Here is a 23,804-nt window from a genome sequence, read left to right as displayed (position 1 = left end):
AAGAAAGACATTATGCAACCATCTTGAAACCTTATTTGCCTTGGAGCAACACAAACTCAACAAAATGACACTTGTGTTCTCCTTTACTGTTACATGTCTCTTGGTGATGACATGTGGACAAAAGATGTAGTAACTCTACACTAAAAGCTAGACAGAATATAGCTATGAAGCTCGACACTTGCACAATACATGAAGCATTGTGATGGCAACCAGCATTCAAGCAATACACAAAATACTGGTTGTCAAGATCAGATTGTATTGGCCACATCAACTAAACTTGGAACAGCTGCCATGTAAATGCATTGTAAAATACCCATTATCATTGAGGAACTTACAAACCCATACTCCAACAGATTTTGACCCACGCAAAGGTTTAGTAATTTCCTAGATCACAAGCTGTTGTTGGTTGTTTTGTTGTGTTCAAGAAGAGCTATATCCTAAACAAACTCGTCAGTCAAAAAGCTCCTGGTAAATCCTCGTGAAGCATTTCACAACCTAACACCCTAGTAGTCCAAACACACATATCAGAAGTTTCCAAAAAGCAAAAAGGAGGGATATCAGCCTGTTAAGAACAGGTAGACTAAAGGCTTTCCCCTGTTAACTCCCTCTGTGAGCCCCACAAAAATGCCATTAAATATCTGAAAACCCATGCCCACAAAAATTCCATGTAAACCATGGTACTCTCTACGAACCCCAACTTATCATAAGCATTCACACAATCTACAAGAAAAATTGCAAGGCAGTCCCAATCTTCAACTTTCAGGCATCTTCTAGGGCCCTCCCTCCATCAGTGCAACCCCTCCTCTCATTTCCTCCCTGCCCTACAAAGTGAGTAGATGTGAAAATTATAAGATTAGATGTAAATATGGAAAGAAAAGGTAAGAGAAAAGAACAAATGTTCTCATCAATCCCAAGAAAAAGCTGCAAGAATTTCAGAGTCTCCCAGCTAAACTTAGTCTACTAAGGTGCAAAACCAAAAAATAGACCGAGGGGGGGAACACAAAGACATTGCAACGCTCTACCTATGTTCATGTCATTAAGTCCAAGACATGCCTCGCCAGCTTATATGCCAGTCCAATACTTGTGCAATGTTCCATAATTTCTTTATGTAGCAGCCCACTGAATAGGGTCCACAGATCCTTGGCTACATTATGGAGAAGCATGGCATACAAGCACTCCTGCTCAATTTTACAGCAACTAAGTATTAATTTTTGATCCTTTATGTTGTATCCTTGACACATCTTGCAGCTCTCTCTTCTCTTCTTGAATGTCTTACCCTCCTACCTCGAGCTCATGTGAGCTGGTTCTAGCGGTCTTTTGAAGATGTTCATGGTTTCACTAAGGTATTCATGCTTCATAGATTGATCTTTGTCCTATAATGCCATCTTCTTTCATTCAGTCCAAAATCTTGGCCACACTGTTGCCATACCAGATTCGGAATGGCAACACATTTGATGGAATCTTCTTGGCATCCATCCCCAAGAATTTCATCTTGTAAACTAATGTACTTCGATGCTTCCATTCCTTGTGAGGTAGTCTATGTCAATCCATTTTTGCAATGATTTTGAGCTATTTTGGATTTGTTGGTGTGATGTTTATTCTTTTTATTTTTCTTTTTTTAAACAGAAAAAAGAGCTTTCTATTAATGCTTGAAACCAAAAACCATACAAGTCAGCTATCCCGAAGGCGCCAACCAGAAAAACCCGCAAGCCTGGGGCAAGCCGGCCTGCAACCCAGGCACACAGCTCACTGCTTAGGGTATCTCCAAGAAAAGGGCTAGCAACCGGGGGAGGGGGGGCAGGGGAGGACTATACAACCAGCGAATCCCTCGCGGCATGAGAATGTAGAAAACAGCTGCACGCCATGCCTTGCAGAAAAACACTCCCGCCTTTCGGCAGTTGCTCTAGAGTCTGATGCCCCACACTTCTAGATGGCGCATAGAAATAGGACCCAAGTGGCCAACAGTGGAACATGAGTGATGCTTATTCTTACCTGACAAGCAATTAACATTTATATCCTCCCTTGATAATCAAAGCAAAAACTGCCAAACATGTTTCATTGACTATCAAACGTTTGAATCTTGTTGCAATTTTAAAAATATTCAAGTTCAAAGAAATATATTGTCTAACCACCCTCCAAAACTTTTTTTTTTTAAATTGTTTTGGGATGAGTATGGTTTGTACTTAGCTCAGGACCCGGGACCCATGACTCATTGTATTTATATATTAACATTTTCATTCATCCCATTTTTGCTTGTTTAAAAGTTGAAACTGAAATGATAACTCTCTCGAATAGTGTGTATAGTATTTACTAGCTAGTTCTCAACAGTTGTCACTTGACTTCTTCAGATTTTCTCTCTAATGTATTTTGGGTTTTGGATAGTAAAATTTTGGATTATGGACAAATCATGGATGATGGAATCTGTAATCTAGTGTCTCGCCTAGAAATTGATTGTTGAAACAAGAATGATTCAACATATGGAATCCATAATCTAGTGTTGATTTTTGAGGCACAAATAATTCAACAAGGTCTAAACTCTGTACTGCGAACTTTTAACTCTGCAATCTATCGGATAAATTCTCTTGTTTGATACTTTTATAAATTGTCCATGATTATCTAATGGAACTGTTGCACGCTTGGAATGATTCAAAATACCATATATGCACATAATATTTGCCACTTTTGTGGGATTCTCATGTTCAGTTAAAACGTTTCCATGTTTTGTGTCACTATGTTCCACGAGTAAAAAGAGGGGCAAAAAAAAAGGGAGGCATAAAACAAGCCTATGAGACTAAGAAACACATATGATCCTCGAGCCTCCAAGGAGGAGGGATGCCTAGTACATGTCTAAAAGAACCAACGAAACAGAGCATCCCAGCATGCTGAGTGTGTTTGTGCATGTACTCTGTTACGACTATGAGCTCATAAGCTCTAAGTGAGACCTTCTAGGATATCATTGAGTACCTCAATGACTATGAAGCATACCAGGGATCCATTTCTGGTGTGATCTATGCGCCTCAATCATCTAGACTTGTGGACATTGAGAAGCTTCTTGACCTCATGAGGTTCCAAGGTGGGTCCCACATTTGGGACAAGAACTTATACACACATATGAATCTCGACCAATGTGTCTAGCTTTGCCTCAGGGTCTTCGTGGTGTCCTGTCTACATGAGCTGCCTCTGGAGAAACCATGTCATCCTCTATTGTCAAGATTCCTATTTGGTCAATTGTCTCAAGGCTCAGTCCTAAATTCACTTACCTGTTGGATGAAGAGGGTTGTCCACCTCTAATCCTAGTACTGACACTTGCCCACAAACTCTTGAGTAAACAATCCATTGTGGCTATCTCAAATTTCATAGTACATGGGGCATCACATCAACACATGGTCCTCAATCTCTGTCTCTTTCATGTGCATAGTCTCAAATCTTTGTGAAGTCATACCGCAAGTTCCTAGCGGCCTCCCACTATCTCCAACCTCTGATGAGACCCAATGCAACCAAGTGCAAAAGAATATATAAGGTTTCCCCATGGCCATCGGGCTGCATGTAACAGGTAGATCTAAAACTAAGATGGGCATCTGGATGAAACCATCCGGAATGAGGTAAAAGAAATGTGTCTATGTAAAAATGTCTTCAATACTAAGTGGTTGTAGGGGACCCCAGACCTGTCAACGTACACCTACTATAGATCCTCCATGACGATCAGGTGACAATCTCATGCTAGGTCAACCGCAAGTGGAAGCACCGAGAGAGCACTGGTCCAAAAGAGCATGATCCATAAACATATCATGGTTGTAGGGGACCCAAGACCGGTCAATGTACACCTACCATAGATCTTCCATCATGAACAGGTAACAATATCATGCTAGGTCAACGAAAGTCGAAGCATCCAGAGAGCACTACTCCAAACGAGCATGATCCATAGACATATCATGACTCTAACGTAAACCCAGCTAGTCACCCACGTAGAAAAATATATCTCATCTCCTTATGTTGCTAGCTGCATGGACGAGCAAGTGCCAATACCATGGGATTCTACATCTACTTGCCTCTCACTACGAGCTGCGTCTATTGAATGATGATCTGAAAGGAGATATTAGTGTGCAAGGGCCCAAATTAAAACTCTACAAGTACTTTACTATGTCGGGTGGCTACCCTACTCCACTCCAATAGGAGGGATTTGGTATGGAGATGCATAAAGCGATCTTGAAAGCACTTCCTCTCTAGTCTAGCAAGGATATGCCCTCTAATTCTTTCCATTGTAAGGCATATGTTGTGGATGAGATCAATATTATGTCATCATATAGAAGAACATGAACAATTGTTTGTGTTAGAGGAGACCCTCCCACCTAAAGTGCCCGATCTTGCCATTGATGATACCTCGATGGTTCCATGATCCGTAAACCCCTACTTGTTGAGAGGTAGCTTCTTCTATTGCATGCTCGACTGCGTATCTTCATAAAAAGTTGGCTTTCATTACCCTTCATGCATCTTTATTTTGTTCCCATGTGTGTGTGACATTCTCATTGACATTCACGGTAGTGCCTTCAAAGCTGTTCTTTTTGTAGATATAGCCCGCCATGCATTGATGTCAGGGGGATTTATGGGACAAAAGCGATTGAACAAAAGTTCTTCGCATGGATGGCAATTGTGTATTGTTATGCTCTCGTTGAGATAACATGACCTTGGAAGGGTCAATCGACATTCTCATAAGGACTGACTTATGTAATATATTTATTGTGCTTTATTTATATGGTCAAAGGAGTTAATGTCAAGATCCTTGGTGAGGGCAAAATGGTGCCAACTATGTAGTTCTAAGGCTAGGGGCTTAGGTGCACCAAATATGTGTAAAAGCCAAGGGGCAAGTGTATTAATGTACTCCAAGAGCGGGGTAAATGGTGTACCAAGAATGAGCCTCAGAATGTTGACATGTGGCACGTAGAACCATCTAGGGAGCAATGGGCTCTGTTGTATGCATGTAGGAAGAGAAAACGTGGTATGTCTTACGTTCATGCTACGCAGAGGTTGGCTGGCTGGTAAAAGCAATCACCATCACCCGTGATCTTAAGTAGTGGGTTATGATTTTGCAGATTTTGTTCGTTCGTTTTACATTTGGTATCATAGCAAGGCAACGTTGAGTCGCTACAGCGTTCGTTCACCATCGCACATCAGGCAACATTCGTGAGCAAGCGATCCGTCGACTTACATCAAACCCGTCATCAATGCTTCCTTAGCAATGTTCATACGGTCTAGCCTACGAGGGCTAAGATACATGATATTGCCAATTATAGGCCAAAAAAGTATTCTAGTCGGATGACAAACCGTAGCTCTAATGTCATAGAAGCTTGGTTGCACAAATGGAAAGAGGCCTTTTCCATTTGTGAAATCAAAAATGACATTAAGAAAATCCACGAGACCAAAACATATGTTTAATGAGATGGTAGATTAAACAGCAAAGGGATGGTGTGGCATCCACTACTTGGGGGGGGTTCAAGAAAGGATTTGGAAAACATTACTTAGCTCTTGATGTAGCATCCCGAGCTTGGGATCAGAATAGAAACCTTCGTTGGAGAAATTTGTCAACGGCTGAATACACTGATAACTTCAGAGAATGTATAATGAAGTTTTATGAAACTCTTCCTCAGTTGGTACAAGAAAATGATTTTATTTGAGGACTAAATGATAGAATCAAGATGGAAGTTCGGGCTAAGTACGCGAACACTCTAGAAGAAGCAATCGCCATAGCCTTGAACTATGAGGATGCCAAAGGAAACAAGCCGAGTGGGCTTGTGCAGACTAGGACTCGATATGAGTGGGTTTAAGAAGAAGTGGGTTAGCAAATGTAGTGTCTCACAACCTAGTGACCAAGCCAAGCACGCAAAACTAGTAGAGACTCCTTCGACACGTAGGGGTGAAAAGAAAAGTAACTCCAATGGTAGCCCGGTCTTGGTCCAATCTTATTTGACCCCATAACAAAAAGAGAAAGCAAGAGAAGGCTTATGTTTTGAATGCTTTCAACCTCATCAATGGAAATATTATCCACAAAACAAGCATTGTCGGATGACTAATATGACGATCTCAGAGTGCGATGTGGAGATGAAGGGAAGTGCCAGAGCCGACCAGATGCAGATGCAGCTGGCGAGATATTCTTAGAGGTCAATACCTGCTTTATTGTGTGTGTCTATTGCTAAGTTAGTAAACAGTGCACCTGATAATATCATATCCTACGCCCGCACCAATAGGGTATACGGTATTTAGTGATACAGAGTTAATTAATATAAAAGGGCAAGTGGCCAATCACGACGTCATTGTGTTGTTTGACTCAACATCAACAACAATCTAATCAATTCCAAGCTCGTAAAGAGGTTGAAATTAAAAACCAGTCCATCTGACTATACATGTAGGGTCAAGATAGCAAATGGAAGTTCAACTGAAGTATGGGACCAAAGGGTCACTCAGTTGGAACTTCCGATTTAGAACTATACGGAGAAGCTGGACATTGAAACAACCAGACTTGCTCACATAGATATAGCCCTGGGAAAGACTTCGCATTTTAAGAAGAATCCAACCATTGATTGAAAATTTTATCAGTTCAACATGAACGATGTGTTGCATGTCTTGCTAGGTGAAAAGGATTTGCCTTAGGGACCGTAAAGACAACCCCAAAATAAGTGTATGATGAAACTATCTCAACAAGTGACCCATCAAATGTGAACTGCTCCTGACCCATAATGGCTCGAGATGTATTGAAGGTCATGACCTTAGTTTTACACAGGTTGACCTTCAAATCATGAGAGTCATAAAAGAACTATAGTATGTCAAGGTGTCTCTAGAGCCCCTCTACTGGAAAGACAAGCGTGCCACGTCATTTATGTAAAGCAATATCGGGATCAGCGTACCCGCAAGAGAGCAACCTACCCCCCCTGTGAGTGCATCACTATCTCAAGCTCGTCAATGTAGAGGCCAAACAAGGTAGGCGATAATGGACATCCTTCTTTGATCCCGATAGTACTCAGGATCTCGTCTGTCCACCCAGATCTGCCCAAACTCTCGGAATCAAGTACTGATGCATAAACCTTGGACATGACATGTCCAATCATAATGGTCCTATAGTTCTCCGGGCTTATGGGATCCCCTGCCTTGTGGATGGGTGAGATAGTGTTAATGGTCCAGGTGCGTGAAAACCCCAAACAAACACCCATGATGTAATCAACAACGCTAGAGCCTCCCCCATGTAGAAGCACGTGAAACCACCTGGGACGGGCCATCTGTCAAGACCATTATAGATAATGAGATCATGCATCCTACCGAGGTCTAATAGGGCATGCCCATAAGATGTGAATGGACCTCGTCAATAAGCGGAAACCCATAGAATACATGTCTCCTCAATGTTAATGTCTGGCACTAGAGTGGAATCATCCCGAAAGTCCAAGAGTGGTATTTGACGGGCGATTGTCCTCGCGTTTAAGTCTCCCACTAGGAGAACTTCTCCGTGGCTAGAGAAGTCAACAATGGACTGATAAAGAGCAGCAAATGGAGATGTCTCATCCTCACCTCGGATATCTCTGGCAAAGTGGGAGGTCTCAGGGGGAAAGTAGTAAACTGCAACAAACAGATCCCGGCTTTCCATGTGCCAAATCCGGATCCAAAGAAACCTGGAATGTGCATCTCTTTGCTCTACTGAAATGGTCCCCAAAAGTGTGATTCTGTAAAGGACTGCAACTCCACCTGATCCTCGAACTCCTCCTGTATCCCTCCTCTCATCTCAGTAGGTAGACTCCCATGTATATCCACTGACTACTAGTAGTGGACGCTCTGGACTCTGATGTGTCTCTGTATAAAAGACTATATCGTGACCTGTATAAGATTCCGAGAAGTTCCCTGATTCTGACCATAAGGTACCATTGCAGTTCCAAATAGGGCCTCAGATATCTGAGTCTCATGGACCTCGCTTCCCGATGTGGGAGAGGCGGTCGATGCCCTATGGGGGCCTGTAAGAAGTCGTCCCTCTCGTACCACTGTCACTTCTTCTACTTCCAGGCCTGATCCCGCTACAGCCGCAAAGAGCGTCTCTCCTCAACCTGTAGAGGGGTGAGGTCCTCATCCATGCAGATCATTGGCTAATCTCGAAGGAATGACCTGTGTCGTAGAGCTCAAGGTTGTGCCTGAGTGTCATGGAACCGTATGAACAGGGGTTGCTCTCGCTTGGGGTCTCTCCCCACCCACCATGTCCTCTCTATCATGTGCTCAGCCACACCTAGAGTAGCGCCCAGGAAAGCAGTCGCATCCACCATCAATGTAGCCTCAGTGCATGGAATTCCACGTACTCTGATATTGAGAGCCTTACTGGCTCTCTACTACTGCTCCATGAGGGTAGCTGAGACGGTTACCCTTGCGGGTTCCTGTTTGGCCACATCAACCCATCTAAATGTCTCCTCAATAGCAGATTGCATACTCGCAATCTGTGCCTCGACAACCGGGGTACTCCCTAGGACTGTGTGTATGGCTGTGACCTCCTGCCGGAGCTATGCAGGATATCATGTCTAAGTCCTTGAATGAGACCAACCTACTCCCGAATGGCCCGAGCCTACTCCTGTATGATGCGGCTCTGCTCTAAGTTGAAGCAGACCTGCTCCCGTGTGCGAAGCGTGTTAGCTCCATCTCGCGCTCATAGAAACTATGTACCTCCATGAGCAAGGTCTCCCAGGCCTCTAGTATATCAGCCCACCTGTGTCCTAGCTGAAACTGTGATGGCTGTGACATAAAAGTGGGGATGAGTCCGGAAGCTCGACGGTGACTGGGTGAACTGGGTAAGGTACGGAGATGATAGTAAAATGGATGAGGCAGTCCCAATGGGATGTGGGAGTGTGGGATGACTGAGAGGGAGAGGGGAGAGTGAAGTGTAATGCAGAGCAGTGTATGACACCTCCGAAGTAGGTGTCATAAGTGGTGCAAGAGCTGTAACAGGAAAGGAAAGGAAGGAAACAATCGGCGCCACGGGCATGAGTATGTCAATGATAGCAGCTGTAGCTGTAGCAGGGGATGTGGAGGCTGTAGCTGAAACTAGTGCTGAAGTGGAAGCTGAAGTCGAAAGTGAGGATGTAGAGGGAGCTGAGATTGGAACTGGAACTGAGATTGAGACGGGGGCTAAATTCAAAGTAGAGATAGAGGGAGCTGAGGCTAGAACTAAAACTGAAGCGGGGGCTGAAGTCGAAAGAGACAGCATCTACAGAAGGATGCTGAAGTCGAAAGAGACAGCATCTACAGAAGGATGCTTTGATATGGTGGTCTTTATCACAAACGGGAAAAGAGCCTATTCTTCAATGGTCCAAATTTATAGAGCAGCTTTCATGCCTCCGAGGCATGAAGAAGAAATGACCTTCCATTGGGAAAGGTTCAGGCAATTTGATAACGAGAGTAACACTGAATTTACAGCTAGGTTCTAAAAACTCTCTCTAGAGTTACCTAAGAAGAGCAAGGATGATTGAAGGAAGAATTATTTAGCAGCCCTAACCCCGAAAGTGAGTTATGAGGTTGAAATGTTCAACCCAAACACCTTGAAAGACCTCACTAAATTGGTTGAGATTGCGGAGAGGAAATTGAATCCTCGGAAGCCTTTCAACAAAGAAAAAGAGAAAGCTATTGTACAAAATGTTAACAACCAATCACATCATGGATGGATACCATTTCCTTCCATGACTGACGATGAGAAGAAAAAGCTAATTAAGGAGGGTAAATGTTTCAGATGTAAAAATCATAAGCCAGGGCATCCATGGCATAAATGTCCTACTCTATTAGCCAAAATTGCCAAAACGAATTCAATAAAAGAGAAAGGCAAAGCATCCAAGCGGGATGAAGGCTCTACGGTGAACATAGAACCAAGAGTAAATGCTATCCATTCAGCCAACACTCGTGTATGAATGTGTGAACTGAATAGAGAGTAGGCATATTCATTGTAGAGTATGGATAGAGAATAAATAATTTTCTCCTCCATATAGAGCGTCTGATAGGATGAATAATAGAAGAGTTGGAAAAAGAGATTGCAAAATCAACTATGGCCAAGGTCTACCTAGTTCAATAACACCTTTGGGTCAGAGAACATCTTTTGAATACTAACCAGTTTGTTGAGAATATGTTTCAGCTTATTGAGCAGGTTATTAGAGATTTCAGCAGCTTCGTATTCAGAAGAGGATTCTGAGCATGAAAAGATATTAAAGAGGCACTGCAGTGGTACTTCTGCATTTTGAATATTCAGCATCAAGAGGAACCAGAACTTGAAGATGAGATTTAAGTTTTGATTCAGAAGAGATCGTGTACTACTAGGAGAAGACTATTTTGCAGATTATGAAGAGGAGATGCAAAAGCAGAAGTAAAAGAGAAAAGTGTACGCAAGAGAAAGAGACAAGAGAGGATCCACAAGAGGCCTTCTGCCCATTTAAGTAGGAGGGAGTGTCATGACAAACTAATACGTGGTTAATAGACATTAAAACATTATTATATATTATACGCCAATGGTGTAACATGTATTTGTATTTATGATGGACATCGACCGATTTGTTATGGCGGTGGATCATCTCAATAGATAGGACTAGTTGAGCTGGAGCCAGTGCTTTAGACGGCATCGAATTTGCACATGTGACACTTATTCTATTAATAAAAATGTGCACACATGTGTCTAGGTCCTAGGGGCAATAGGAAGGGAAGGGTGCATTAAGGTGCATTGAATGGTAGATGCATGGGTCATCGGCTAAGGGTAGGTGTAAATGGGAAGATGGAACTTGAGTGATCTCAAGGACATTAATGAAAGGGTATCACCCTTTCATTGTGAATCTCACATAGCATTCTTCATTCACCTTGCATTCATCCGCCATCTCTCACACACCTTGCATGTCGGTTGAAATAGAAACAAGTTCTCTCATGAGGGCGCTCTTCCCCATTGGAGGGCCAATTGGCATTCAAATTGTGCATGCATTGCACACATTTGCATTCTTAAGAAGGATGGTTCTTCACAGCAACTAGAGGAATACCTCAAGCTGGGGTAGATTCAGCCCAGTTTCTCACCTTTTGCTTCGCCAGTGATATTGAAAAAAAGGAAAGATGATACTTTCCATCTTTGCATAGATTATATCGCACTCAACAATATCACTGTTAAACTGAAACCGTAACTAAACCAAAGAACAGCCCTCAAACCAATCTCGAATTCCTCCTGGGCTCCCAGGCACGGCTTGCAGGCACTTACAGACTTCAATCCACGCGCGTAGAAACCAAAATCGCAGCAAAGGAACACTCTCGGGCTCAAGAACTTGGCACGCAATCCAACACAGGCTCTGTAGAAGAAATCGCAATTTCCTCCTACACTAGAATCTGTAACCGGGACTTGAACAAAGCGTGGGAACTTTGAAAAGCTTGTTGAAACGTGATTGCCAACGAGTAGAGTAGCTGGGATACGAGGGAGAGAAGCAAGAACACAGCACTAGGGGCCAGAAAGAAGGGTTGGCCCCCCCCGAAGGTCTTTATTGCAATAGAAAATAGTCTTTGTACAACTGGCTCTTCACAAGAGCATGAACTGAGTACAAAACTGAATGATCTTGAGCTCTTTGGCTCTTCTTTTATAAACTTGGCCTAGCAAAAAGCTAAACCTACTTTCTGAAAGCTATTTCTAGCTTTAGTGCTTTTTAAAAGCTATTTTATATGCTTTTGTTCTTCCTAAAAGCTACTTTTATACAAAAACCAAGCTTTCTAGCTTTTTCAGCTACTTTTAGGGCTTTTCTTGAAAATTGCGCTGCTTTTTCTGCTTGTCTGCCTAGCTGGGGCCCTCCTCCATATAAGCGCCCACTTTCTGGATGCTTTTTGCCTTCGGTAGGACTTGCTTTTTGCACTTTTCTCCTAATTCTAGGGCTTCTTTGCACTTTCCTTGGTCCTACACATTGCCACAAACAAGATTCAACACTTTAACCCGTTAAAGGTTAGTCTAACGCATGCATTCTAGTTCTTGGACTATTTCTAGTCCCTTGTGGGCGTCCCCACAATTCTCTTTTTACTGATGCAATGCAAAAGTAAAACAATAAAACTTATTCTTGGTTAATTAACTTAACTATTCTTTGACCAAAGTCAATTCTAATAAAGATTATTCTTTATTTTCTTGGAAGAAGCCCCAACTGGTGACATCCCCTCGGCTTCTAAACAGTTGTCCTCAACTGAAAAGCTTCTTGATACAACTATAAAACTTGAGGATACTCTGAGAAGTAGTCCTCATCTACCCACTTGGCATCAAGTGCCGAATAGTTCTTAAACTTGACAAGGTATCTACGGATCACCTTGCCTCTGGGTCCTTTCTTTTCTGTATGATATACAATTTGTTCTGGTTGGACTCCATCTCTTCCACCTTAGGTGGCTCTTCTTGAACTGGTTCTGTGGGTTCTCATCCTTGTGAAAAGCATTGTGAATCTTCCAAGTCTCAGGCAGCTCTAGTCGAAAAGCGACTTCATTTATGGGCTCACTAACCCGAAATAGCCCATAATATCTTGGAGACAACTTGGGATATACTTTCTCTTTTCCTTTCATCTTCCTGAGACGTGCTTTTTGAAACTTTAGTAATACCCAATCTCCTTCTTGGAGGTTCATCTCCCTCCGGTGCTTATCTGCTGCCTTCTTTTGTTTGTGTTGAGATCTTTCAATTGTTGTCCGAACTTGAGAGAAAGATGTTTCTACGTCTCGGACATACTGGTCCGCTGCAAATATCTCATCCTTTATTCTGAGAATAAGTGGGAAAATCACCTTTCCATAAATAACTTCGAATGGAGCTTTTCCAGTGGAGCTACGAACAGTGTTATTGTATGCAAATTCCACAAGAGGAAGATACTTTTCCCATTCGATCTTTTGCTTGGAAGCATAACACTTGAGAAGATCCAATACCGTGGAATTGGCACTCTCACTTTGTCCGTCAGACTGAGGATGAAAAGAAGATGAAAAGTCCAACTTCGTACCCATATTATCAAATAATGCTCTTCAGAATAAACTAGTCATCCTAGGATCTCGATCACAAACAATTGACTTAGGCATCCCATGGTGCTTGAAGATCTGTGCCAAAAACAATCTAGCCAAGTGATCTGCCTTAATGGTTTTTCTTACTGGAATGAAATGGGCCTGCTTGCTGAGCCTATCAATGATAGTCCATATTCCATCATTCCTGTTTCTGGATCTAGGAAGATCAAAGATGAAATCCATAGCAATACTTTCCCATGGTCCCTGTGGTATGGGCACCGGCATGAGAAGCCCTGGGGTCTTGTGCCTGTCATACTTTACCTTTTGGCACGCAAGACATTCCGTTACAAACTTATGAATGTCTTTCCGCATCCCTGGCCAAAAGAAATATCTCTGAATGGCCTGAGTAGTAGACAAAATGCCTCGATGCCCTGCATAACAAGGAGCATGACATTCTTCCAAAACTTTGGCTCACATATCTTGAGTCACAAAAAGGTGATCATCTTTCATGAGAAACCCGTCTTTCAATGTATACTGACTGGATGATACTCCTTGCTGAATATTTCTCATGATCTCTCCGAAGTCTGGATCCTGTAAGTAGAGTTCTTTCATGGCCTCAAGTCCCAATGATATGCTATGGTGACATTATTCACTTTAGGCCTTCTAGATAAAGCATCTGCAACTCTGTTCTGAGCACCTGGTGTATAAAGAATCTGAAAATGAAACATGGACAGGGAATTTGCCCACTTCATCTGCTTTTTGAAAATCTTGGTCTGAGTCAGGAAATACTTGAGACTTTGGTGGTCAGTCTTGACCGTAAAATCAGCTCCAAGAAGATAATGCTTCCAAATAGTTAGAGCATGAATAACTGCTAACATCTCTTTCTCATAAACACCGAGAAACATCTCTGCACCACGCAACCTCTAGCTTTCATAAGCAATGACTCGGCCTTCTTGATGAAGAGCAGCTCCCACACATTCTCCACATGCATCACAGTCCACATCAAACGGTTTCTGTAAATTTGGAACAATGAGAATGGGCTCAGTTGTTAACTTTTCTTTGAGAGAATTAAAAGCTATCCTTTGTCTTTCTCCCCACCTGAAGACTACGTTTTTATTGGTCAAATCATGTAAGGGGGCTGCTACGTCAGCAAAGTGTCTGATGAAGCATCTGTAATAAGAACAAAGTCCAAGAAAACTGTGTACTTCATGTACCAAGTTGAGCTCTGGCCATTCCTGTATAGCTCTTATTTTAGCTGGATCCATTCAAATCCCTTCCTTGGAAATATGTGTCCAAGATAATGAATCTCATCAAGAAAGAATTCACTCTTTTTGGCATTTATAAAAAGCTTATGATTTCTGAGTTCTTGAAACACAGTAGCCAAGTGCTCTTTGTGCTCTTAATCTGTCTTAGAAAAGACCAAAATGTCATCAAAGAAAGTACTTGTAAAGTGCCTGTGGGATCTGAAAATTCTGTCCATCATTCGATTGAAACTAGCCGGTGCATTGATGAGTCCAAAAGGCATCACCAGAAACTCATAAAGTCCAAAAGTAGTCCAAAAAGCTGTCTTGTGGACATCTTGGGGCTGAATCCTTATCTGATGATATCCACTTTTTATCAATGCGGCTGAAAATAGAGGCTCCTTTCAATCTGTCCAAAATATCGTCTATGCGAGGGATTGGAAACCGGTTCTTGACTGTCATTTTATTAAGAGCTCTATAATCCACACACATGCAATAAGAGCCATCCTTCTTTTGAACTAAGAGCACTGGAGAACAGAAGGGGGAAGCACTGGGCCCGATAAGTCCCTTTGAGAACAAATCATGTACTTGTGCCATAATTTCTTCGGTCTGGGCTGTGCTCACACGGTAAGGCGGCCAATTCGGAGGCTCACTTCCTGGAAGGAGCTATATGACATGATCTTCAGGCCATTCTGGAGGAAGCTCTCCTGGTAAAGAATCTGAAAAGCAATCTTTGAAAGATTCTAAAAATCTGAAATTTTTCTTTTTCCAATGGACTTATTTCCACTTGGGAATCACCCTCTTTTTCTTTAACAAAAACCATGTACGCAGAAATTGTAGATTTTATTAACTTGGCAATGGAAATATTTGATACAACTGGAATGATCTCGCCTTTTCCTTTCGCCAAGATTTTGTGTTGCTTTTTCCGATGCTCAAAACTGAGAGTTCTCGCTTTAAAATCAACAACCACCTCCTTTCTATGGAATCATGGCATACCCAAAATTGCATCATAATGCTTGAGAGGCGAAACATAAAACTCCTCATGGTCCACATAATCATGTACATGAATCCTAAGTTTTCCAATCAAAGGTGTAACTTTGACTAGATCCCCTTTCAAGACATGCTCTGCATCCAAAGATAATCCCAATTCTTCTGTTTTAATTCCTAGCCTCAAAGCTAGATCCTCTAAGATGAAGTTATCGGTAGCTCTTGGATCAAAAAGAGTCAAGGCATTCTGATCTCTTACTTTACCCCATGCGAGGCAAAGCTCTCTGTTTTCTGGTTCTGTGGTTCTTCCCAGGATATTTGGGATTCCTCCCGCCATGGGCTTTGGCGGTTCTTTTGGCGTTTTCAGCTCCCTTGGACCCGCAGTCCTGTGGGTGCACTGGGCAGCCACATGCCCTAGTGTTCCACAACCGAAACACTTACCTTTGTTTGCTCTGGAGTAAACTTTGACTTTCCTTTGAAGGGCTTGAATGGACCCCTCGGCTTCTGAGCCTGAAATATTTTTGACTCTTGAGTTGGTGGTACAACCCTCACACCCTTTCCTTTTTCTGCCATAGTCTGAAGAAGATCTTCCCTTAGCAGTTCAACCATTGAAGCTAAATGCATCAAATCTCGAAGCTTTGTCTTCTTTGGATCAATGCTTACTTGAGTCCGTCTCCCTTTTCTTTTCATGGCTTTGACCCTGGATAGGACATCATCTCCTCAAATAATTGCTGAAATCGAGGTTTCTCCTTAAGAATCTGGAACTCCTTGATCTTTTCTTTCATGAATCCTTCACTAAGATAGTCCTTAGGTCCCTTAGATTGCTCCTTGAAAGCTGAACCGGGGCTCTTGGAAGCTGAACTCCCTTGCTCCGAAACCATGACTTCTTGTTCTAACACAACTAATTGCAGAGCTCCACTCCTCTTTGAGGTAGAAAATGCGTACGGGTGAAGACGGGAGCCGGCCCGATGCGTGATGAAGTAAGGGTGGAGTGGCTTTTAGTTGTATGGTGCAACCAATTCTCCGGGAAATCGGGACCAGAAATATGCAGATACAGCAAGGGCCTGCGAATCTCTGAGCCTGCAAGCTTCTTGGATCGTGGTCACCAAAGAGAGCAACCAACCTTGGCTTTGATACCACTGAAACCATAACTAAACCAAAGAACAGCCCTCAAACCAATCGCAAATTCCTCCTGGGCTCCCAGGCACGGCTTACAGGCCTGGCTTACGGGCTTCAATCCACGTGTAGAAACCAAAATCGCAGCAAAGGAAACACTCTCGGGCTCAAGAACTTGGCACGGGATCCAAGACAGGCTCTATAGAAGAAATCACAATTTGCTCCAGCACTAGAATCTGTAACCGAAACTTGAACAAAGCATGGGAACTTTGAAGAGCTTGTTGAAACGTGATTGCCGACAAGTAGAGTAGCTGGGAGATGAGGGAGAGAAGCAAGAACAGCTAAATCTGCTTTCTGAAAGCTATTTCTAGCTTTAGTGCTTTTTAAAAGCTATTTTATGCTTTTATTCTTCCTAAAAGCTACTTTTATACAAAAACCAAGCTTTCTAGCTTTTTCTGCTGCTTTTAGGGCTTTTCTTGAGAATTGCGCTGCTTTCTCTGCTTGTCTACCTAGCTGGGGCCCTCCTCCATATAAGCGCCCACTTTCTGGATGCTTTTTGCCTTTGGTAGGACCTGCTTTTTGCACTTTTTCCCTAATTCTAGAACTTCTTTGCACTTTCCTTGGTCCTACACATTGCCACAAACAACATTCAACACTTTAACCCATTAAAGGTTAGTCTAATGCATGCATTCTAGTTCTGGACTATTTCTAGTCCCTTGTGGGCGTCCCCACAATTCTCTTTTACTGATGCAAAGCAAAAGTAAAACAATAAAATTTATTCTTTGTTAATTAACTTAACCATTCTTTGACCAAAGTCAATTCTAATAAAGATTATTCTTTATTTTCTTGGGAGAAGCTCCAACTGGTGACATAAGCACAGGTATCCGATGGCTCGGATTAACGACTTGCTAGATGCATTACATGGAGCCATAATATCCAACAAGATAGATCTTAAGTGTGGCAACCATCAGATCTAAATTAGAGCCGAGGATGGTCATAAAACCACTTTTAGAAGCAGTTTTGGACATTACAAGTTTTTGGTAATGACGTTTGGACTTACCAATGCTCTAGCTACATTTATCATGCTTATGAACGATTTACTATGCCCGTATATCGGGAAGTTTATAATATATTTTATTGACGATATCCTTGAGTTCAACAAAAGTATTGCTGAGCATCGTGGAAACTTAAGAAAAGTGTTTGATACTCTGAGGAAAGCCGGTCTGTATGTAAATAAAAAGAAAATGTACTATGCATGGTTAGACTTGAATATTTGGGATTCATTATAACTCCTGATGGGGTGGCAATGGAACCAAATAAAGTTGCTGCGATACTGACTTGGCCTATCCCTCAAAGTTTGACTGCTTTGCAATCATTCTTGGGATTTGTTCAATTTTAACGAAGACATATCAAAGGATATTTTGAGAAAGTATTGTCGTTGACTGACTTGACCTCAAATAAAGTACCGATTACATGGGGACAGAATCAACAAGAAAGTTTTAACGCCATAAAGCAAGCTGTAGTCTCGTTAAAATTTGTTGATACCCAGAAGTCGTTTTTCATGGAAACCGATGCAAGTGGGATTGCAATAGGAGTACTTCTCCTCCAAGAGGAAAGGCCAGTAGCCTTTAAAAGCAAGAAGCTTTCTCCCTCTAAGTAAAATTGGCCAAGTCATGAATTAGAGTTATACGATGTCATCCATGCTTTAAAAACATAGATGCATTATTTGTATGCTTCAAAGTTCTAAGTATATGTAGATCACGATACTCTGAAACATTTTTGTAAACAACTTGACTTGAGAGGCCACCAAGTTAGGTGGGCAAGAGTTTAATATGATGATTCAGTACCAAAGAGGGAAGGAAAATAACATTAATGATGCGTTGTCGCGCATTATGCATAATATGAGTTTCACGGTATTACACAGTGCTCTAATGACCGAGATTAGAGTGTTGGAGATATCATAGCCAAAGAGTGTGTCTATGTGATGTGTTGGTGTGTAGTACTAGGAGATCTGGTACGAGTTCATGTGTGAGTGCCACGTGTCACTTTGGGACTTGTCCCATATGCACTTAGTGCAAGTGTGTGAGTGTGAAGCCTATATTAGGCTTGTACTTCACTTGTCTCATTTAGTGAAGATGAATGAATGAAAGCCTTCATGGTTTATACATTTGTGTACCACTTCTTCACTCCCTAGCCTATCTATCTCTCTCACTCACACCATGTTTCTAACATGGTATCAGAAACAGGTTTGCCATAGCGCCGTGCCATGTCATCTCTGACCTAACCCTAAGCCTAATTCTGCTCAAGCCCTTCTTCTCTCAGCTGCCTCAGCTGAAGCTTTTCCTCTGCTCATTTCCGCCTCAGTTCAGCCTCATTTCCGTCTCCTTTCAGCTGCCTTCTACCCATTCGGGATTTCTCCATTGCCACCTCATTTTGCCTCCTTCCCTTGCAGCCCTTTGCACTCCTACTTGCCCACCTAGAATCTCCGTAGCCTGCCTCCAGAGCCGCCTCCTCTTGCAGCTCTTTTCATGTCCATTTCTGCCCATCTAACCTATCCACAGCCCTGCTGGTCAGCTCGTTTTAAAGAGGTGTGTGCACACATGCTGCTGGTCGGCATCTCCTTCAAGTGGCACGTGTATATGTGCTGATTCGGAGTATTTCCATTCCTGTTTTTAGACTTTCCAGGCCGCTGGAGTAGAGCTATCCATTGGTTGCAGACTTTGTGAGCCATTTGGACGCATTTTCGACCAATTTTGGAGCTGCTGTTTGCATTTTCGAGTTGTTCTAGAGTTGCTGCTGCAGAACCGCCTTCAACAGAGCACTTTCAAGGCTGCTCCTAGCCTCTAATTCATTCATAACAACTGTTTTTTAGTAGAGTCTCCTGCTATAGCATCCCCGAGCTGTTCTAGGGAGCTGCTTTGCATCTTGGAGCCCCCTGCTCAGCCGTTTTGAAAATTTCGGAGGCTTTTAGAGCTGCTACTGCACTTTGAGCAGTCCTCACGCCCACAAGCGCTCTTCTATTGGGTCTTTTTTGCATTTTGGGGCATCTACCTGCTGCTCTTTGATTCAGATTCCCTCAGTTCTACATTTCCAAGTGTATTCTTGCCGCTTTTCCATTTGGGATTGCATTTTGGAACCTCCGAGATTATCTACCACCAGCTGGACACGTTTATTCAAGCCTTTCTCAAACTGCTGATTCATTTCAAAGCACTAGACCAGCTGCTTTGTTGGCTAATTATCTATTTCAGCTTGCTGCCTTTGCTACCTTAGTTTGATATTATGGCCTCGTCCTCGTGGTGAAGACTCATCCACATAGGGATGAGTAGCATGACAAAAGACTAGCACTTATTGGTGTGAGGTTGGTCAACAAATTGCTTCATCAACTTGACCTCACTACATCAGCCAAGGAGACCTTGGACAAGCTCACGAATATTTATTCTACATATACTGGACCTGAGCAGGAAGCTTCATCTGCTATGTTGCATGTTCTATTCCTCTCTGTGGTGGTAGATGATGCTTAGCTCTGTGTGTGTTTATGTTGAGTAAATAAAGGTTCTCAACCTTGAGTTGTCCCTCTAAACTATAAGATGTAGTCTGCCCTGGGTTGTCCCCAAAAAATGAATGTATTGTCTTTTACTTTGGTTTGATGGTATTGACCACCCAGTTCAGAGTAAGGGGGGTGACGAGTGATGGTTTGCCCTTGCTGGTCGCAAGCTAACGAGAAGTCACTATCACAAAGGAGGTATTAAATAGTTGGACTTGCTCTTTGCAGTATTGCAGTGGAGGGGGGATCGGTCTACTCCTTGCATGTTGGGTCTCACACTCTTTGCTCTGAAGGGGGGTATTGGAGATATCATATCCAAAGAGTGTATTGATGTGATGTATTGGTGTGTAGTACTAGGAGATCTAGCACTAGTCATCTGTGAGTCATGTGTGAGTGCCACGTGTCACTATGGGACTTATCCCATATGCACTTGGTGCAAGTGTGTCAATGTGTATCCTATATAAGGCTTGTACTTCACTTGTCTCATGTAGTGATGAAGAATGAATGAAAGCCTTCATGGTTTCTACATTTGTGTACCACTTCTTTACTCCCTAGCCTCTCTCACTCTCTCACCCACACCATGTTTCTAACATAGAGAAACTCCAAAAGTCAACAAGTCGTCGAGCGCCTTTTGGCCTAAGGCTTATATGATTAAATCGAAGAAAAAGGATGACCTGGCATCCACAAAAGGCCAAACCTATGCAAGATATACCATAGTGGATGGTATGTTGATACGTAATGGCAAGGTAGTAGTACCTAATCAGAATTATCTCAAACAGAGGATCATTCAATAGTGCCATGATAGCCCGTGTGCGGGACATCCAAGTGTCAAAAAGACATATGATCTCTTGAAGCAAGATTTCTTTTCCCCAAAAATGAAAAAGCATATTCATGAATATGTGACGTTGCTTTTCGTGTCACGTGAGTAAGGCAAAGCAGGTGAAGTCACCTAGTCCTTTACAGCCCCTGGAAACACCATTAGGTAGATGGGAGAGCATTTCCATGGACTTTATAGTTCATTTGCCTACGACACGAGGCGGATATGATTCTATCCTTGTGGTGATTGTCTTACCAAGATGGCTCACTTCATTCCGACTAGGCAATTTGTTAGTGCCCCGCAGCTAGCGGATTTGTTTATTAAACATATATTTCGGCTGCATGGACTACCCAGATCAATACTATAAGACACAGATGATAAATTTACCAATCATTTCTGAACTACGGTGTTTGAGGTACCAAGGTCTGAGTTAGGAATGAGTAGTGGGGATCATCCCGAAACGGATGGTTAGACCGAAATAGTCAACCGGACATTAGAGGATATGCTTAGAGCATATGTTTCATTGAGGCAACGTACGTGGGACAAGTGGTTTTGCCACTATTAGAATTTGCCCACAATGCTAGAAAACATTCATCTATGGCAATGAGTCCGTTCTACACGAACTATGGTTATAGACCAGCAACTCAAACTACGGCTGGGAGACCTTCGAAAGTGCCTAGTACCGCAAACTATGTAGTTCAGATGCGAGAGATGCTAGCACTTGCAAGAGCTAACATCCGCCAAGCTATGAATAGAGCTAAAGGTATGCGGATGAAAATAGATCTTTTAGAGAAATTAAGGCACGAGAAAAAGTTTTTCTCAAAATTCCTTCACACTCCAAGTCTTTGACCGCAGGAGAGTGCTCTAAATTATCACCCCAATATTGGGGGGAGTGGTTAATTCTTAAAAGAATAGGCAAGTTAGCCTATAAATTGGAAATACCACAGGGTTGTAAGGTGAACCCACTGTTTCATGTTTCTCGTTTAAAGAAGTTTCTGCACCTAGGAGACTCACTAATAGAGGGTGTTGTTTGTTTTAGGAGATAGAGGATAATGCAAGGCGCAAACCAACAACAATCCTGGACCGAGGAACAATGCAAGTACACAACCGGAAGATACCCACGTTGTTGGTTGCATGGCAGGGCTTACCTCTATCTGAGGCAAACCAGGCATCCGTATACCAAATGCGAAGAGCATTCCCAGATTTCATCATCGAGGACGCTGATGCCTGAAGAGGGAAGGAATGTTATGCTCTAGGTGAGGCAACATGACCTTGGAAGGGTCGGTCGACATTCTCCTTTAAAGGACCGACTTATGTAATATATTTATTGTGCTTTATTTATATGATCAAAGGAGTTGATGTCAAGGTCCTTGGTGAGGGTGTGGTTCTAAGGCTACAAGATTAGGTGCACCAAATGTGTGTAAAAGCCAAGGGGCAAATGTATTAATGTACTACAAGAGAGGGGTAAATGGTGTACCAAGAATGGGCCTCATAATGTTGATATGTGGCAAGTAGAATCATCTAGGGAGCTGTGGGCTCTGTTGTATGCATGTAGGAAGAAAAAACGTGATATGTCTTACGTTCATGCTACGCAGAGGTTGGCTGGGTGGTACAGGAGAATTGGATGAGGACAGGGCATTTGTGACTCTAGGGAGCTGTCACAATAGTATTGTGCTTGGACCTAGATGTCTTACATGAGACGGCATCTCAATCTGACACAAGCAGGCACCATTGCCCGTGATCTTGACTAGTGGGTTCAGATTTAGCCGATTTTGTTCATTCGTTTTACATGTATGTTTATGTGTTCCAAGTCTAAAACAGGTCTCCCCAGCTTGTATGTCCTGTCCAATAATTTTTTGTGGTCTCCCATGACTTCTTTTATGCAAGGAATCCACTCTCTTTATTTCTACTGAGTGATGGAAAATCCATCAATTTCACAAGTCTAGAACCGGTCTCCCCAGCTTGTATTCCCTGTCCAATAATTTTTTGTGGTGTCCCATGACTTCTTTTATGCAAGGAGTCCACTCTCTTTATTTGTACTGAGTGATCAAAAATCCATCAATTTCACTAGTATGCAGGCAGCTTTTCTATGGTTCCCATTTCTAAAGACTCCCAAGTAGACATTGCTGCAGCACTCCATTTCAGTAATAGTGTACCAAAAGCTGACAATATGTCTATGTGCTTTAGCAATAAAACGCACACAGCTTGAAGAGGATGAGCCAGCAGATGTGGCAACTTTCCCCTTTACAACGACATCATCTAGCTCCAGCAAATTTAAAAAAGAACTCTCTAAAATTACACACGTCTAAATTCAAGACACCAGGCTTCTGCACATTACCCATTATTTTCTATCTGCTTCCTTAGAAATTACATAGCCTTGGTAATTCAGTAACAGATCTTGCCTAGAAAACGTCCTTAAATATCAAACATGCATTCTTACAGCATCCTTGCATTTGCTAAGTCTAACATTTAAAGACTTGCATGGACTGCAAATTAAAATTTTCAGTTTTTGAGTCTTTCCATGATCCCAGTGACATCCATTGATCCTGCTTCAGTTGGCAAAAGCACAGTATGCGCTTTGCCCATACCTACACTCAGAAAGTTAGGTCAAATTTTCAGGCTGCTGGAATGTAAGGAACCATCCTCTCGAGCAAGAAAAAGAGCAGGAAAGCCTTTAATCTAATGACCTACACAGTCACCAGCAAGCCACACAGAACAAAAACACAAAATTTGAGGTTGGTGGCCAAAACAGAAGCACATGGGATGATTTCAGTCTACACCCTGGTCCATTTAGCCATGTGAGGCTGTCACTTTAAAGCGTTCCAACTCCATTTCCAACTTCTTCCGTAAATTGATTCTTAAAATAAGGCCCTACAATAGTTCCATACTAGCAGAATAAGCTGTGCATTCAGGCCAATAATAAGGCTCAGTAATTCTTTGGAAAATGACCTTCTTTGCGCTCCCTCCCAATCAAATACTAAAATGCATGTACCGACAGATAACCTTCCTGACTCCACTCCTTGCTTTTACTCATCCGTGAAAATTTTGCTCACATTAGAGATCATTCCTTGTGTTTGATTGCTTTGCTCAGAAAAAATTAAAGCTTCAAGATTAG

The 23,804-nt window shown here is 42.4% G+C and overlaps 1 protein-coding gene across 2 annotated transcripts in view; it reads right to left on the bottom strand.

Moving 5' to 3' along the window:
* Positions 1–23,804, bottom strand: part of LOC147883785 (sec23/sec24 transport family protein) — a 183,065-nt gene that overhangs the window by 93,231 nt on the left and 66,030 nt on the right. The gene's annotated exons all lie outside the window — the stretch shown is intronic.

The sequence above is a fragment of the Dipteris shenzhenensis genome, chromosome 27 (assembly GCF_047967505.1).
Source record: "Dipteris shenzhenensis isolate YYH24624 ecotype China chromosome 27, Dip_SZ_1.0, whole genome shotgun sequence".
Lineage (NCBI taxonomy): Eukaryota > Viridiplantae > Streptophyta > Polypodiopsida > Gleicheniales > Dipteridaceae > Dipteris > Dipteris shenzhenensis.
Note: the sequence above shows the minus strand (reverse complement) of the source record. Positions and strands in the feature narration are given on the sequence as shown.